The sequence below is a fragment of the Peromyscus californicus genome, unplaced genomic scaffold, assembly GCF_007827085.1.
Source record: "Peromyscus californicus insignis strain IS unplaced genomic scaffold, ASM782708v3 Scaffold_15__1_contigs__length_86483966, whole genome shotgun sequence".
Taxonomy (NCBI): Eukaryota; Metazoa; Chordata; class Mammalia; order Rodentia; family Cricetidae; genus Peromyscus; species Peromyscus californicus.
Window position 1 is genome coordinate 58,809,354 of NW_026294447.1, and position 14,634 is coordinate 58,823,987.

A 14,634-nucleotide genomic window follows, 5' to 3' on the forward strand; every position below is an offset into this window, starting at 1 on the left:
CCAGGTCCTTTGCAAGAGGAACAAATGCTCTTTACTCTGAGCCACCTCTACAGGCCCTGTCTTCATGTTTTAAAATCTTTAGTTAGAGAGTTGTTCAAGAGAATTCATAGATAAGTAATCAAATAATTGAGAAATAAATCATCACTTAAACTAAGAGAGGACTAGAATAAGGCACACTGTAAATCCCATCCTGGCAGGGCTAGACTTCATAGATTCTCTCTTGACAGAGACCTCAAGACCAAATCAAAGAAAGATAAAACACTTACTACCCTGGAATTTATGATTCAAATTATGTACATCAAAGGTCCTTGAAAATATGTTGATTAAGGAATTAGCCAATATGCTTATAACCACGCAAACAGGATGACGTGTTGGATGTTAATTTTAGTACCAAAAGTAAATAATTACATAAATGCATAATAGAAATGAAAGCCCAGAACGTGGATTGGTGATGAGAATGGTCCAAGTACAAAAGGGTTTTAATTCAGTAATGTGCTCCTAACCACCATTGCAACAGCCTACGTGTTCCCTTCTCTAACCAGCTGTTTGGGGTTTTATTGTGTACATTACATGATTTGTTTAGATGTTTTACCATAAATAAAGTTCCAGGCTGCTTGTTCTTTGAGCTAGGAGTGAAAAGAAGGAGGTGAAAGACGTTGCCATGTAAGTAGTCGGGGATGGGGCTTGCACTGACGGAGCTTACTCGCTGCTCGCATTTCTTAGAATGAACAAGTCTCAGGGCTGGAGAGGTAGCTCAGTGGTTAGGAGAGTTTCCTGTTCAGATCGCAGCACCCATGTCAGGCAGCTCACAATCACTTGTAACTGTAGTTCCAGGGGACCAAAACCCCTTTTCTGGCCTCCAAATGAACCTGCACACACATCACATTCACATACACACAGATACACACACAATAGATAATCGAGACAAAATATATCTTTTAAAAGACAGGAATGATCAAATCAAATGAAAGAGACTCAGTGTGAGCTGGAGATGATGGTGTTGTGACTCATGCTCTGGAGCTGTCCAGTTAAGCTCATTAGGAAAAGGTCCAGACTGTTTTAGGGAAAAATAGCAGATCCTCATTGTTCCCCATGGATCTTTGCGCAGTGAAGAGACTGTCTTGTGATGGCTTCCATCTGATGTGGTGATCTTTAGCCTCACAACAATCTAGAACACTTGAAATGTGAATATGAAGTGTAAAGGTTTCCTTCTTGGTTAATTTTTTATTAATTTAGATTTAAGTAACCTTACATGGCTAATGGTTTTTCCATTAGTTGTATTAGGTGTTCAGCTCTTGGGAGTTTTAAGAATGCTAAAAATGAATGCATGAATATATAATTTAAATAAATGAATATTAATTGTAGGCTAATAATTGAATGTGCTACAAAGAAGTATTATAATTAATATAGTTCTGTACAGCTTCATTTCACTGGTAAAAATGACTGATTCATGTATTTATTTCTTTTATTAACTTTTCAACATTTCCTTGATTTCATACCCTATAGTCTATGTGAGCCTGTCTCTAACATTGAAGATTTATATATCTTAATGGGCAAGAACCAAAAAGGTATTGTCAAATTTAATAGTGGCATGTTAAGTGGTTGTTTTGAGTGTATTCTTATATTATCAAATGGCTTCAACTAATGATTAGTGAATCCTAAAGTGCTCAGAATGTAGCTCCATCTGAGAATACTTTTGTATCATAAGTTCAGGTCCTGTGTTTCATTCCCAGCTCCACACATTTATGCTGGAGTCTACCTGTGGCACAAAGATGATAATATGATGATTTTTGATTAGTTCAGATCAACAGAAGTGTAATCCAAAGATGAAAGATCTCAATCCACTTCAAAACAACCCCATTAACACATAGTAAGACCACATTTTTTGTCATTAACATTTCAATAGTTCACATTACTTTTATACCACTTTTGATTTAATCCATTGATCAAGTCCATAATACCTTATTGTATCAACTTTGAATTCTCGACAAATTAAGGGAAAGGCAGATAAAGATGGGCTAGGGATGAATATGGAATCCCTGTATTATCAGGAAGATGTTTGAAAGCCAGGCACAGCAGCTCATGCCTATAATCCTAGCACCTTTGAAGCTAAGGCAGGGGATTGTCCACAAGTTTGAAGCTATCATGGGCTATAAAGAAAGACATTTTCTAAAAACAATATAAAGAAAAAGAATGTTAGTGCAGTAACACCAGTGTAGTGGTCCCAGTATGGTGATCCCAGTGTGGTGATCCCAGTGTAGTGATCCCAGTGTGGTGATCCCAGTGTGATGATCCCAGTGTGTTGATCCCAGCGTAGTGATCCCAGTGTGGTGATCTCAGTGTGGTGGTCTCAGTGTAGTGACACCAGTGTAGTGGTCCCAGTGTGGTGATACCAACTGAGGCAGTTGGAATGTATGTTCAAGGCTAGCCTGCCTGGACATATAGTGAGATCCTGGAGAGTGAGAGTGAGAGAGAGAGAGAGAGAGAGAAGAGAAGAGAAGAGGAGGGGGAAAGGAAGGGGGAGAGAAAGATATTGATTCATCATATAAAAAAATCAGTCATCAATAAATAAAAATTTCATATTTTGGGGGTGTTATTCTATAGGCATGCACTTTCCAGTAGGGTGGCCATAGTCACACTGGGTGATCAGTGTTTTAACTGAAATGTGATGCGCATCTAAAATTCTCAATGTAGCTATGAATTCTTGAATAAGTGTGTAGATTGATCAGGTTTATTTATTTATTTGTTACAATATTTACTCAGTCACAATGATACATTTTTAGAATTGTGACACAGAGCGGAAAAAGCAGTTTTCTTTGTTTTCAATTTCCTGGCATGTTATTCTTTGAGATTCAGGGGCAATGAATCAGAATTCTCAGCAATTTCAACATTATGATTATTTTAAACATACATCTAAAATGCATGTTAAAAGCAGAAAACACCCGAAATTTACTTGTAGTTACAAAGAGCTACAGTCTACACTAATATCCAAAGAATGTGATATAATTTGCAATTCAGATCTCCCTGGAAGGTAACAGCCCCTCATGGAATCATATGTGGACACTGCCCCTTTCAGGACTGACTTTGAATTGAACCTGTGTTAGCTATTGAGAGAGTATTCAAAGGACTTATAGGAACTCATTAGTATGCTTTATCTTTCTTATTATTCAGTCTTGTTCTCCTTTCTTCATATTATATTATACCCATAAACACACACATACATATTTTATACATTATATATAATACATACAAGCATACATACACATATATACATTATAGGCTAGCATCTCAGTATAAGGGAGTTATAAATTATATCACATAAATTACTAATTGAAGAGGCCAATAAATAAGATAAGAGTCATTCTTGGCCAATCATGGGCATATGTAAAAGCTGTGATTTTGCTAGATTTGATATACAGAGACTAAGGTATCAGGAAGAGGGCCCAAGGCTGTATTGTTCCCTCAATTTCCTAAAACCTGTATTTTTTAAAATTCAAATTCTCCAAAATTTATACCAGACTTCTAATTGCTTCAAAAACATTTGTCACAGTTTAGATAAAGATTATTGCAACTTACTAGAGGTTTTAATTCTGCAGATTCCATGATGTACCGCTGATGGTGCCTGTCTGACCCTGAGACACTGTGGGCCAGGAATCAAGGGACTCATGTAAGTGGTGTTGGGGTTCTTGGTGTGTCGAGTGATTGTGCCATCCATGGGCTCACATCCAAAGGATGAATGACAACTGCCAACAGACAGGAAATAAAAGGTTAGCCAGGCATGATGGCTTACGCTTATCATTCTAACACCTGGGAGACTGAGGCAGGAGCATTGCTTTGAGTTTGGTGCCATCCTGGGCTACATAATGAGATCTTCTATTTTAAAAAAAGGTCCCAATCCCAAACCAAATAGCTCCAGGAGACAAAATAAAGCAAAAAAGAAAGAAAGAAAGAGAAAAAGAAAACAAAAAACAAAACAAAAAAATAAAAAATAAATAAAAAAAAAAAAACCAAAGGGAACAACACCAAAAAGGATGACATGATTGCAGGGATGTGAAGTGTTTTTAGCACAGATGTGACAATCAGGTAATGAAGACATTAGCTAGCTAGAATTAGTCATTCTGTGGTGTTTAAGTCCTTGAAAACATCATGTGCACACTTAATGTGCACAAATTTATCTTTCAATTATAAAAGCAAAACAAAATAAAAATGAACAAACCTGCCAGGCATCAGCTGTTAGTGGGGCCTGAGATTTAGCGATGTTTAGCACAGCCCGGTTCTTTAAAGATAAGGCTTTCATCCACACAGTCCTAAAATTCTGTTCTGTTGTTGTGTTATGTGTGCAGGAAGTGTACCTATCAGTAGAGGATCTGATAGAAGTTTTTAAATATTGTGCAGGAAGACCCTAGTAAGATCCTGAGTGTTGTCTGTGGGCCTCTAGCCATGGAGTCTGAGGTACACTCATTGGCCCACTGTCTTTAGGAATCAGTTGAATGAATCTTGAACAGCAGAGTGGCAGGAAGCAACGTCATTGATTAATCTACATGTTCAGGCCTTTATCTTAGTTACCTGCTCTGTGAACCTGAGCCTGGAAATCGCTTGCTATGTCAGTAAAAGATTTTGTTCTTTTAATTTCTATGATTCATGGGCACTAAGATTTTTAATCAGAGAAACTCCGAATGAAAAAAATCAAGAAATTATGCAGAAACAATCAGTAATGCGCAGATAAATAAATGAGGAAAATGCATTGAGTGTGGATCAGTAATGAGTAGTTCTGGGGTCTACGCATCAATGGTTTTGATTCAACAGTAAACTGAAGTCTTTTAGAAACACACATAGTTGGCAGGTCTGCACTGGGGGTAGAGTTCCTGACAGAAATGCAGGCCAGTGTGACATCTGGCTCTTGGGTCCCAGTGGCTTCGGAGTCAGGATAGTGGGAATTTGTGAGGAAAATATAGATTGTCACCTATGGGTCAGTTAGGAAATCACAATGTGAAGCTGCAGCTGTTAGCAATTTTTAATGCTGGTTCCCTTATGCTATCCTAATAAAAACTGCTGCACCTCTGGGGCATGTAGGACTCTTAGCCACACAGACACACATTCATAGGTGCGTCAAGGTGTCCCTGTGTACATTTCTGGGAGTGGTAGGAGGTAGCTAGATGTTGGTTGTACTAAGGAGAAAGCATAAATACATAAACAATTTTCTAAGTATGCAGTGGACTCGGAGCAAGTTTAGGTCAACAGAGAGAATGTTGTCTATAATGCTGGCCCTGGAATCTAAAGAAAAAAAAATAGAAGGGTCTAGGAAGGGACCAACAGTAGGGGGTGGTGGGGATGAGTGTAGGTCATAGGGACAGAACTATTGTTTGAATATTTGATATACACATATGAAACTGTCCTGAACCCCATTGTTTGTGAGACAAGTACATCTAACTGTAGGATTTTTCTTTCTTTTGAAAGTTTGTGCTTGATTTCACCAAGTGGATATGCCCCCTCTAACTGAATCATCCTGGAATGCCAAAGGTCTAGGTTTTTACCTCTGTGGGTAAGGAAAGAAGAGATTTATGTGAGTAATAGCTTGAATTTTATGTTCTTGGGTTCGGAGGTTGGCTTATGGGTGTTGCTTGCATTTTTCCAAAGTAATAAATGGATATAATTCATAAGTAAAACCAACAAAGGCCAGTGGTATGCATTGATGGGAATGTGCTCAGGCTGGGGTTTTTTAATTAATATGATTTAGCACCAGTAAAATCCAATAAAAGCAGATGAGTGGCATTTCATTCATTTTCAGGGTTGCTTAATATTCTATTTTTTTTCTTTTTTGCTATGATTCATTTACGTACTTTTTTACTGATAACACTTAGGCTATTAATATTTTGAGGAGAGAGGGTACTAGACAATGAACAAAATTATCTGTTTATTCTAATTGTGTATTCATGATACCATCTTTATTCATGATACCATCTTTAAGACCAAAAGTGGGCAGACATGGTTGACCCATGTTAAATACAGAGATTAAAGGAAATAAGAACACTCATTGGCTGAAATGTGGAAAAAGTATACACATATTAGGAAAAATCAACCAGATATATTAATTATGTGTGGAATGGATACTTGACAGTGCGATATATTATTCAGTGATGCTGCTCTTGGAACTTTTGATTTATTAATTTAGCATATATGTATATATATATATATATATACACACACACACATATACATACACACACACACACACACACACACACACACACACACACACACACACATATATATATGAGCACATCCATGAATAAAGCCATGAGGACAGGGAGAAAAAATATCAATAGATATATAGAACAGTGAACTTTATGAGATGTGTGAATCAAAGAGTTCTGACTAAATTACAACTCAAAGAAATGTCCGAAAAAGAAAATCTCCCTCATTTTTGCAGTGAGGTGTACCTCTTGCACTAGTTGGCCACAGTCAATGACCTTGGCATTCACTCCTCCCTTCTGTGAATTGTATTATAATGGGGTGGGTACAAGAATGAATAAAGATGGCCAATTTTGCAAAAAAAAAAAAAAAGAAAACAAAAGAAAAGAAACAAATATTATTTATTGTTGTAACTTTCTGATACAACGAGCCTCAGAAATACACATAGATTAAGTCTTTTTGAATATTTCCCTGAAGGACACGTCCTGAGTCATGAACCATGGTATTGATATTTGGATTTTGTTGGAGAGCTGGCCATTGGTTTTATTTAGACAAGAAATAAATTATGAGTATGAAAATGATTGTTTGAATAATTGTCTAACTGAGAGAAGGCTAAACGTGGAACAGTTCTGTGCACATGGTAATTACTGATCTAATTCTGTCCACCAAAAGCTAATCTCTTACAAAGGACCTTGTCCATTGTATCTGTGATCACCGTGTCTATGGATACAGCTCATGCTTTGATCCAGTGTCTCAAATGAATGAAGGAATGAGCTCACACCTCAGTTGATTACTTGAAGGATGTAGACCTGGGCGCAGTTACGAGCAAGTTTTGTGAAACAAAACTATGAATTAAAATTTTTAGTTTTATTATTGTTTTGGGGTGGGTGTGTATATGCCACGGTGCAGGTTTGGAGGTCTGAGGATAGCTATTTGGAAGTTGGTTCCCTTTCATGGTGGTATGTGGTAATAGAATTCAGGTCTTGTGGCTTTCTCAGTAAGTGCCTCTACCCACTATTCATCTTGCCAGCCCAGAGATCTGATTAATTTAGACTCATTAATGATTAATAAGAGCCCTCCATCTTTAACTGACCTAAGTTGGATTGAATTGTATTAACTGCAAATTTTTGTTCATTTCTGTGGTTGGCACTATAGTACATTCTCTTATTTTATTTATATGTTGGCCATTTATGCCTTTGACATAAGTTAACAATAAACTGCCTATGCCAAGGATATGAAATTTAGAAGTACAATAGTCCCTAAGCCCCTTAACCACGCAGGTGGGAACCAGCATCTCCGACTTTACTGAACAATTACATCAACTGTAGTATTCTCACTCTGTGAAGTACAACACACTCTATGAAGAATGGAAAGGGTTTTTGCTCTGTGAAGTGCAACACACACTCTACAAAGAATGGAACCCACAGGCTTAAATCTTTTAATAGACGGATTCATAAGGGATTGGGTGACTAATCCAAACTTGGTTCCTATTACATTCTCATTATTGACTCCCAAATAACTCTACTTCTTATGTACTGACTTATGTACTATTTAATTTTTAATACAACAGAAACTAAAATTCACCACCCAACACAAGAGAAATAAATGCAACCATTAAGAATGTCTGTGTGCTGCTACCCACGGACACCTTAACCTCATTTGTCCTTTTCAGGGGACCTCATAGTGCATTGCCAAGGGTCTACCCTGAAACATTGATCCAAAAGGCCCCCTCCTCACACATTAGCTGACTGATTCATCATCTTTATTCTATAGGTAACAGGGTTATTTCTGAATTACATCATGTGAACAGAGCTGCTTTTCTATGAATAAAATAAAAGAATGCTTATAGGACCAGCAGAGAGAATTGACCAGAGTTTGTGGTAAATATGATTCAGCACAACCTAAGTCTGTTAATCCTGGAGGTCTTTTATTAATTCTCAGAATGTTTCAATCTTAAGATTTGTTTTGTGTCATTACCCATTCAATCAATGATAAATGTCTGGGCCAATAATTCATTGAGGTGGGAGTGTGCCGAATGAGGGAAGAAGGCTATGCTAATGTCCTCGCCATGACTGGAGCACGGTTCATGGTTGTATAGGTTTACCTCCCCTAATGTGAAACATCAGAGAGTCTTTTTATTTCTGAAACTTTCTGAGTATTGACTTTTGGTACATGTGGAAGATTCCACATTTGTCCTCATCATGGTTACAGTCAAAATGCAGGTGCACTGAAATATTGTAAAAACTTCCTCTGGTCACATGTATAAGTTGACTAGGGGACAAATGAACTTTATTTATTTTGGGGTAATATTTTTAAGATATTTCATTGTGTGTGTGGACATATTCCAAAAGTTGAAGAAAACAAAAAAAGTTGAAATATTCCAAAGTTGAAACACTTATGGTATCAAGCAAGTCAGAAACAGCATGCTCTGTCATTGCCATTGAGATCTCTAGCTGTGGAGTACCTCACCCAGTGACTTCATGGCTCAAAGCATGAAACCTATTATTTCTCACAGTTTCCATGAGGTCAGGCTTTCTGTGTGGAGTCTTACCAATTTATAGTGAGGTGTCAGACAAAGTAGTTGCTTGGCTGAGTGTGTGTGTGTGTGTGTGTGTGTGTGTGTGTGTGTGTGTGTGTGTGATCTGCTTGCAGGACTTATGTCCATGGCTGGCTGCTGATGGGGACCACGCTTTCTCTCTACATGAAGATTTTCTCTATTGGCGTCCTTAGAACATGACAGCTAATTTCCCAAGAGCAATCAGTACAGGACAGAATTAGGTACATCCTTACTGTATCATATAACTTATCTCCTTAAGGCACAAACCACCACTTCCATAGTGTTCTACTGGTCACATAGACAGCCATGATCCAAGATGTGAACAGTAACACAAGACTGTGTGCCACAAGGTGTGGACTCTACTGGCCACCATCTTGGCTACATTAACTGTCCTTAAAATTCAGACAAATTTAATAAAGAAGAGCAAGGAAAGTTCACAAGTGCGTTTGACATGAAGTAAGGGAGCTGAGTTATCACATGTCTTCATAACTGCCCTAAGAGTGTCTGAGTCCTACAGAAATCAAGCTATCAGGTGTGTCTCAGCACAATGTCAGGAGCTTCTTTTCAGCCTCACATTTCATGTTCATTGATGTCATTAGTAGCAATGACTACTAAATGACTAACTAAATAAGGACAACCAAGCGCTGACCGATGATGAGAATTCTGGGGTGTCTGAATCAACGATTTTGATTAACCCTGAAACTCTGAGGTCGATCATAAGAGACTTCATGAGAGGCTGTTGAGATGGTTCAGTGGGTTAAGGCTCTTGTTGCCAAGCCCGGGCACCTGAGTTCAATCCCCTGGACCCACATGGTGGAAGGAGAGAACTGTTCCCGAGGTTGTCTTCCAATCTCCCCATGTGTGCTATGGCATGTGCATACACACACGGACTAAGATACACACACACACACACACACACACACACACACACACACACACACACACACACAAAGACATACACACAAAGACACATGACAAAGACACATACACACATACAGAAAAGACACACACATAAAGACACACAAACACATAGACAAGGACACACACACAGACAAAGACAACCACAGACAAAGACACACAAACACAAAAAGACACAAAGACACACCTACAGATAAAGACACACACAGACACAGACACACACACAAAGACTCACACACTCAAAGATACACATACAGAGACACACACAAAGACACACGCACAAAGACACACACACAGAGACACAACCACAGACAAAGACACACACAAACATACACACAAAGACACACACACACAAACAAGGACACACATGACAAAGAGACACACACATAGACAAAGACACACATGCACAGACACATAGACACACACATACAACAGACAAGGACAAACACACACAGAGAAAGACATACACACAGACACACAAAGACACATACAGTCACACACACAAACAAAGACACACAGACAAAGACACATACACAGTCAAAGACACACAAACACATAGAGAAAGACACAACCACAAAGACACACACACACATAGACAAAGACACACACACAAAGACACACACTCAGACAAAGGCCCACACAGACACACACACACACAAAGACACATACACACAAAAAGACACACACAAATACATAGAGAAAGGCACATACACAAAGACAAACACACACAAAGACACACACAGACAAAGACACAACCACAGACAAAGACACACACACAAACTTACATATAAACACACACACACAAACACAAGGACACACATGACACACATAGACAAAGACACACATGCACAGACACATAGACACACATATACACAGACAAGGACAAACACACACATACACACACACCAAACAAATATGTATAAAGAATAGACACTTATTTAGTAAATGTTATTAGAAGTTTGGAAAATTTTAAATTTGTTCTTTAGCTATTTAGTTTCATAAGACTTTGTTGTTTCACTGTAAGTAAATTATAGTACAACTAGGCAAATATTTAAATGCATAAATGTTCAAATGAACAAGGACAAAAGACATCTGTTTGTGGCCTCCTTATGAGATTGCAAAATTTATGTACTATTGTGAATACATTTGAACCAGTCAATTCCAACGTAAATTTATTAAATCTGATTGATAGCCCTTCACACAGGAACACTGAAATAAGAAACCGATGGCATTGTTCTCCATCATTAATGAGATGGTGAATGCTGAATTCACACTTGTTTATTGGACTGTAGTTAAAATAGCAGAACGTTCAGGAAATAGGAACCAGTGTTGAGCTAATGAGCACAGGATTGCTAAGGTTCATGAAGGTTAACCATCCCTGTGACTTTGACATTCACTGTGGAAAGAGGAAGCCATAGGTTTTTATGTTAACAATATCGTGCTTGTTATCGCTGGGACTTATTATCTGTTGATTTTGTTGTTGTTTGTGAGCGAGCAAATGATTGTCTAAATGAATGAAAAAAGTGTTCAAACCTAGGCCAGTGATCTTGAAGCATGTCAGGAGGAATTTTATTAAACTCCAAAGTCCCAAGGACCATTGGGAAGATAAAACAACTACTATTTTTATGGGAAAAGAATGTAAGAAGAATCAGATTTTTTTTGCATCTATTAAGATTCTTTAGTTCAAGCCGGATGGTAGTGGCTCATGCCTTTAATCCCAGCACAATGGGAGGCAGAGGCAGGTGAATCTCTGTGAGTTCGAGTCCAGCCTGGTCTACAAAGTAAGTTCTAGGACAGTCAGAGCTACACAGAGAAACCCAATCTCTTAACATCCCCCCCAAAGATCCTTTAGTTCAATTTATATTTTTATAAGTAAATCAATATATGAGTAAAGGAATAAAAAATGTAAGTGAATGAAAAAAGTAAAGGAGAGCCATGGATGGATCAATTACAGGAGTATGTGATGAAATGAGAAAGAGAAATAGGATTAATTCAATTTGGAAGTGCTAAAGTCCACTTCTGGGTGAGGGGCATAATAAGAAGTCCCTAGGAAGGATTGGGTGATGTTGGTTGCCAGCCAGTTGTTTCTTTCCCACACCTTTTTCCCCTTATTATTTTATTTTTCAGATTAGTTCATCAGTGTAAAAAATTGTTAAATGTCCACATAATTGCCAGATGATCAGAGACCAATGATAAGAATGTTAAAACAAAACCGTCATTTTTATTGATTTTCTTTCTTTCTTTCTTTTTTTTTTGAAGGAAAGGGTCTATTTGGCTTATAATTCCAGGCTGCCAAAACGGAGAAAGAACCAAGGCTACCATTACTGAGGGCAGTGGCTATAGGCAGATCAACATATATTTTTTATAGGCCAGGGCTGTTATTTTGCAGATTTTTATGTCCTCAAAACGATGGGATGATTTTAGGCCTCAATTTACCTTTTTTTTTTGGTTTTTCGAGACCGGGTTTCTCTGTGTAGCTTTGCGCCTTTCCTGGGACTCACTTGGTAGCCCAGGCTGGCCTCGAACTCACAGAGATCCGCCTGGCTCTGCCTCCCGAGTGCTGGGATTAAAGGCGTGCGCCACCACCGCCCAGCTCAATTTACCTTTTTAATGTCAGCATGGTGCTAATTAGGAATAAGTATTATCACGTGAGAACTGTGACCCAAACTTTTTCTCCCCACTGGGTCAGAGATTTTATCATGTTCTAGTCATGATGACCACCTCTGTGCATCCAAACTCAGAGCATGAAGCCCCAGGTAAGCAAACAATCCCAGTACATTAAATTTTTAAATAAGATCTGAAATTGAGGAGTGCCAATCATGGGCTTGCAATTGAAATATATCATGAACAACAACAACAAAATTATGCCTAATTCAATTCAACTCAACTAAGGACCATTCCTAAAGAGATGGTAGACATTCCACACATTTTACTGCCCTATAAGGCTATGGTTGCTTCATAGAGCCGTTCCCTAGCAAACAGTTTACTGTGAACTCCTCATGGCAGAAGTACAGTAGAGGATAGCAGATGTCAGTCCCGTCATGTGTGTGCCATTATGTAGGTTTCCACCAGCTTTGAGAGACAGACGCCCATCATGAGATAGGGCTTGAAAAGAAACCAGTCTGCTGGTTAATCCACATGTTCCAACTAGATGCTCTCAGAGATAAACAATATAGGCTATTTTCTCTACAAAAACAAAACAAACAACAACAACAACAAAAAAAAAAAAACTACTGGTTACTCAGAAATCCATGAACGATCACATTAACTCAAGAAAGTGTTACTGGAGAGTAGGATGCCATGCCTGCATCTATGATGCCTGCTGGTAGAGGCATGTGAAGCAGCAGCTCGGTGAAAGCCTGAGGGTAACTCTGAGGTCCATTACTACGTGAGAGATAGACAAGGTTTTGTGTTGAAATTGTCTGTGAGCAGAAGTTGGAAAAATTCTGTCAACTTGCCCCTCTGGATTTTGTTATTCAATGATATGAAGCATGTTATTTGAAGAGAATTGCTATATAAGTAAGAAGTAGATACATAATAAAAGACATGGTACATAGGAAAGGCACACCTATTTGTCCAACAAGTAATTTAGTAAGCCAAGGATAATTAATGCTATTGCTTGCTAAAAAGCAAGAGCACTTGTTAATTGGAAACAAATCAGGAGGGATCTGTAACCCTCTTTCATATTGAGCATGTTAGTAGCTGTAGTTAAGAGAGTTGCTTGGGTGGGTACTGTTCATTAAGAAAAGGGAAAGTACATCAGCTAACAATTTGTTCAATACCCCCCTGATTATAAATGTTTCTAATTGTTGTAGAATTTATTCTCAGGCAAGATAGTGGACTTACATGTTTACCATATTTAAAATCCCAAGTTTGATATTAAATCTAAAGTTTATTATTATGTAGTTCTGCTTGACCTGTTAAATTCTAAGGCTATTCTAATTCTTCCTTTCCCTCCTGTGGTGAATGTAGGACCCCTGATTTAATTATTTAATATGGAATCATTGTCCTGAGTAAGGAGCCTAGTTGAGAATAAAGGTAAGACCCTTAGTTCATGGTCTGTGTTCGGAGTCTTTTGTTTATAGATGCTAGCTGATCGATTTACAAATGAGTAATACTCACATATCTAAAGCAGGTAACACTCCCCAAGTATGGACCACTCATGGGAATGCAGTGTGATTCAAAAAATAATTTTTAATCCAAATTGTTGCAACAGAAATGACTTTCAAAGGAGAGGATATTCACCTTCCTCACAAGACCTTTAGTGTTACTTGTGGTGTTGTGGTTGAGCTCAGGATACTCTACAGTAGTTCCTTGGATGGCCTGAGATGTGAGCCTACCAGTGTTTCAGAAGTGGAGTATATTAGCTTCATTATGTTTCATGATGCCATCTTTGACATATGTATGAATTAAATAAATGAGGACCACACAAAAAGTACATATGGATTTGATCTGAATAGACCACCCTATTGATGGAGTATGATCTAAATATCTCAATGAGAAAAGAGCCCCATCCCAAAGATCTTGTTTTGGGGACTCTGTTTTGTTAATTATGAATCAGTCAATTAATAAATGAAGCAAACACCCAGCATGGGCCAATGATGAAGAGCATGGGGTTTCTGAACGAGGACAGTGATTAAACCCTTATGAAATCTGAGGACTATTGCCAAGTGGTGTCTGCAGCCTGTAGAGACGAGTCCCCAAAGCCCGATCTTTGTGGATTCGTGGCACAACCCACATTCCTGTAATAAAACTAGCCATGAATAAAGACTATATCAATGAATGAAAAATAAGAAAGCTAAAACTGGGCAAGATGGCACATGCCTGCCATTCTGACACTTAGGGATTTGAGGCTGGGGCAGGAGCTTAAGGCCAGGCAAGGTTACATTCTTCTGAACAAAACAAAACAAACAAACACAAAATAAAGCAAGGAAACAAAATAAACAAGCAAAATAGGGCGATTGGGG

General features: G+C 38.2%; 1 long non-coding RNA gene and 1 other non-coding gene across 27 annotated transcripts in view; both read left to right on the forward strand.

The window, feature by feature from the left end:
* The window catches only part of LOC128110937 (uncharacterized), a 74,036-nt gene that overhangs the window by 24,850 nt on the left and 34,552 nt on the right, over positions 1 to 14,634 (forward strand). For 22 of the 26 annotated variants that reach the window (XR_008218386.1, XR_008218389.1, XR_008218399.1 and 19 more), the window contains 3 exons: positions 1,507 to 1,568; positions 3,597 to 3,667; positions 5,458 to 13,705. This is a non-coding gene — a long non-coding RNA (uncharacterized LOC128110937). The remainder of the gene's footprint in view (positions 1 to 1,506; positions 1,569 to 3,596; positions 3,668 to 5,457; positions 13,706 to 14,634) is intronic. The other 4 variants (XR_008218392.1, XR_008218400.1, XR_008218401.1 and 1 more) reach the window with 4 other exon arrangements.
* LOC128111329 (small nucleolar RNA SNORD113/SNORD114 family) lies at positions 9,394 to 9,464 on the forward strand. The gene has a single exon (XR_008218588.1). It is a non-coding gene; the product is annotated as a small nucleolar RNA SNORD113/SNORD114 family (small nucleolar RNA).